At 43.7% G+C, this 4581-nt stretch overlaps 1 protein-coding gene across 2 annotated transcripts in view; it reads left to right on the top strand.

Annotated features, from left to right (window-relative positions):
* XPO6 (exportin 6) overlaps positions 1 to 4581 on the top strand; it is a 97937-nt gene that overhangs the window by 37736 nt on the left and 55620 nt on the right. The window lies entirely within an intron of this gene.

Consider the following 4581-nt stretch of genomic DNA (forward strand, 5'->3'; position numbering starts at 1 on the left):
GGAGAAAAACATAAAAAAATTTTCCTCGATCACTTTTCTCTGATCAGAAAAGCTAAAGAGGAAGTAGAATTGTCCCCTTTCCCTTTCCCTTTCCCCTCCCCCACCCCAAGCGTGCACACACTTCCTTTGCTTTCAGAAATAGTTATTAGCCATCAAACCTATTTTGACTTTTACAGACAATTTCTATTGCCTTATTGACTGTCTTGGGAAAATTAGGGAGGATAATATTGTCAACACAGGGTTATTAGCAGTAGAAATGCACTGATATATTGGTACATATTGGATCAGCACAGATTAAAAGGAAAATTGACGTTATTGGCAATCAGCTTTTTTTGGCCAGTGCACCCGATAATGTTGCCAATAAATGCCACGTGTGTGTGCAGCCACAGCATGCACGCAGCCAGGAATGCAGCCTGGAAGCGTGGAGAGCAGCTTCCAGCGGATAAGTCCGTTGGGGGAAGGAGGGGAATGGAGGAGGAGGAGGAGCGGATCGAGGCCACCACGGTGAGGGAGGCTGTGGGGTAGGTGCAGGGGAGGCACTGCCCAGCTGGGGGGGCCTCAATCTGCCCGTCTCCCCATGCCCCATCCCCCCTACAGACTTACTGGCCGGACACCGCTCTCCAAGCTGTGGGGCTGTATATTGGCTATCAGGTCAGTATTGGCTGATATGGCTGGTTAATAATCAGCCATCCATGTCCACCAAAAAAAGTCTTATCAGTGCACCCCTGATTAGCTAGTATCTTGGTTTTCTCTGTTTAAAATAACATCTCTGTTTAAAAATTTTTGGCAAATTCTCTGATTTAAAACCCCCCAAATCCAAGTTTTTCCATGATTGAAATTAAATGCTATGTACGCAAGTACATACATACGTACGTACATGTGTACCAACATAGATGTATCAGTTGGACACTATTTTATTGATATATTTACAATTTTAAATCAATTTGGAAGCCTACCAGTGCCTCAACTGTTATAATAAAATAAATGTTAAATACCTATAAATTTTTGGCATTTGATTTTTGGGTTTTTTTATCATGGAAAATCAGAGCTCTCCCTGCCCCCTTCACTCACCAGGATGCAGATCCAGCTGCAACTGTCATTTTTGCACCCCCTTCCCGCCCCCCCCACACACACACTGTATACATTGCTTTGTGGCACTGAACAGCCCTGATATGCCATTGCCCCTCACTCCCCATCCACCTGCCCCCCGCAACAGTGCCCCAACCCCAGCTGCCACCTGCAGGAGGTGGTAACTGCTGCTGCAAAGCGAAGAGCAGAGCCCAATTCCCCTCTCTCTTGGGTGACAGGGCAGGAGTGAAACCTGTTGGGTGTGGCGGGGAGCAAATGCCTGCTATGGGCTTTGGGCTCCTTGCACCTGTTGTTAATAGACTGTCCGGTTATCTTAAGAGACATCAGAATTCATACAGGAAGGCTGGGATACCTATAAAAATATAATGGTTTAGATCACTGGTGCTCAACCTGTTTCCCTGGCAGGCCAGATGAGCAGTGCCTAGTCCCTCCACAGGCTGGATCCACCCCATGGCCCCAGTCTGGTGCCCTGGGGCAGGTGTGTTTGGGGCCCCATCTGGTCACATGGGGCAGGGAGCAGCCTGGCTATGAATTCAGCCACACTGGGGGAAGGGAGTATAGCCCAGCCCTGTGTGGGGAGGGGATGTGGCCCAGCTCTAACCCAGCCCCATGGGCAGTGGAGGACCCTGATTCAGCTGTGCAGGGAGGAAAGGATGTGGCCTGCCCTATCTAGCTGTGTGTGGGGGGGGAGAGGGGAGGAGCATGGGAATTTGGCAGCAGGAGAGAATGGTCGTATTAACAGTCACTGCTCCCCTGCCGCCAAATTTTCTGACCCATGGGGGCCCCATGAGCCAAATGCTGTGGCTCTGCAGGCTGCATTTGGCCTGCAGGCTGGAGGTTGAGCACCCTGTTTAGATTGTCAGAAGTTGTTGGTCTTTGCTTCAGTGTTTGAGCACTTTTATACAGTCAGATTCACTGGCAAGCATTAAGTCTAAATGTATTACATAACTTTGAAGTAAATGTTTCTTTTTTTTTAAGTTAATCCTTGTGTTACTTAGGTTCTGTATCTTTCCTGAATCCAAATTTATACTCTTACAATGATTGGAATATAGGACTGGTAAAGCATATTGTCAGGAAGCAGCAACATTATAATGGGACTAGTTATACATGTTTCAGTGCAAGAAACGTCTGAAAGGTGATCTGTACAAACTAATGCACTATCTTTGGATGCTGTTTTTCATTTGATTAAATTATTTCCTGTACTCCCAGAACTGTTCCTTGTTGATTTTTATATGCTGAACAAAAGAGCCCAATTTAAACTAAAGCAGTTAAACACTTTTCCTGCTACATGGTGAACAAGTTTTCTGCAAATGATTTGCATTCGCACTGAAAGTCTAAATGTGACAGTTGTAAGCTGTTTATTTAAATAAACTATCACCTTGCTGCTAGATGTCAAGAACTTGCACAGAACTTTTGTTACCACAAAGGCACCTTGCATTACTTGTCACTTCAAGAAATACCAACTCCTTATACAAGGCTTAAGCTACTAGCTAATACAATTTCTTTGCACAACAGGCCTCTGGTCATGCAATACAATTTGTTGAAACTTTTCCAGAAATTCTTGACTTGCCAACTCTTGAATTAGCACTTACAGATAACTGGCTGCATTTAGAGTTATAATTTGCTGCAAGCTTTACCTGGGTTTGCACTTAAAATGTGTTCTAAGCTGTTAGGCAGACAAAACTCTTGGGGTAGAGGCGATATCTTTTATTAGACCAACTAGATAGTTGCACAAAAAAAATTTTATTTGCAAGCTTTTGATCTCAACACCCTTTGTCAGGCCAAGGGGAATTCAAAGATTGTAAAATTTCTCCCAGGTAGAAACAAAACTTCATATTGCACAAGAGAACTAAAAGATGGTATGGTTCTCCTGGGTAGGAAAGTTCAGGTGTAAAAAAACAAACAAACAAAAAACACCCTGCTTTGCAAGTATGCAAATTAGGCTCAAACAGAGGCTGGAGCAGGTTATTTATCTCGGGTGCCCATGGCATGCAGATTGCTAAACTTTGCTTCTTTGTTACATTGTTCATGGTGCACAGGAGAGCTGAAAGATGATGTGGTTCTTCTCCGTGGTCAAATTCATTTCTAAGCTGTTATGGACTCTTGCAGTAGATGGTAGGGCAGCTTATTGCCCCTTTGATATTATGTGTTGCTCAGGTTTTTCCTTTTTGGCTTTATGGGAAATGAGTGAGCATGGCTGCAATTGTTTTGTTTATGGTACAATACCTCCAAAAGGCTGCTCAAAAACAAGCAGTGCAGTCATAGCCTTACGTTACATATGCAACACCCAGAATTGATGGAGAAGTACAAAGGGGATCTTATCTTGGTCATCGCTGGCCCTAGCTTTATTTGCTTTTTGAGCACCTGACAAACTGTCTTATCAGCTGTTTTCTCATCTGAGATCACTCATGCCAATTTCTTGAATATAGAATACATTTGGATGCTCCAAACAGATTGAGAGAACTACTTCAGAAAAGATGGACTTTTTGGAGTGGAGGAGGAGGGATTGAGTAGAAAGAAAAGTAATAGTTACCTTTGCTTTAGGGATAGTACAACTCTTTGTTGAATAACTGACATTTGTGAAAATATAAATTCATGCTGTAATAGGATGTTAGGTCTTGGCAGTTGCATGCCATTGCTTTTCAGTAAGCTGCTTCAGATCGTCTGAAACCATTCAGGGAGAAATTTTAAGGCTTTGCTGAAGCATTCTGTATTTAATTTAAACTTTCTGCTCTAGTTTCTGAGCTAAATATTTTCTTCAGATGATGCATTAATATGGGGTCATATCTTAAATATGGAGAAATAAAGTGTATTTCTATGTCTAAACAAAAAGGTGCCCCTGCTCTAATTACCCAGTTATATAGAAACTGGTGCTTTAATTTTAATTTTTTGATTGATTATCTACATTAATTATCTATATTAATACACCTATAAAACAGGTTACCTAGAAGGAAGAATTTCACTTTTTATCTTGATTATTTAATAATAATCTAGAAAAGATTTAATTTAATGTGAGCTAAGAATAGAATGAGGGCTTATTTTTAGGTTTTTCTAAAAACTGTAAAAGAGAGCTTTTGATGTGCAGTTATAGTTAAACCTTATGGGCACGTCCAGATGAGCGCACACGTGCCTCTTGCCCCACCTCAAACCCCTTTGAGGCAGGGCAACAGGCACAAGCGCTGCAAACTTGCAGCGTGGGGAGAAAATTAGACCCCTGGATATCGAGGGGTCTAAAAAATCGAAATTTAAAAAAGCAGAGCAGGGCACGATCTGGGACCGTGCCCTGAGGTAACCGGAGGCTGGGTCCTCCACAGAGATGCTCTGGCTGCTAGAGCATCTCTTCGGTTGGCCCCTCGCCCTGGTGTTGAAACATGAGGCCCACCAGGCCGCCTGTTCAGCACCAGGGCTCCAGTGCCGGTGAGTAAGGGGTCGTGGGGGCTGGAAGAGGGGGAAGAGGACCATGGGGGGGACCCCCGGCGGGCCTGCCCACTC

This window comes from Alligator sinensis, unplaced genomic scaffold, assembly GCF_000455745.1.
Source record: "Alligator sinensis unplaced genomic scaffold, ASM45574v1 scaffold449_1, whole genome shotgun sequence".
Taxonomy (NCBI): Eukaryota; Metazoa; Chordata; order Crocodylia; family Alligatoridae; genus Alligator; species Alligator sinensis.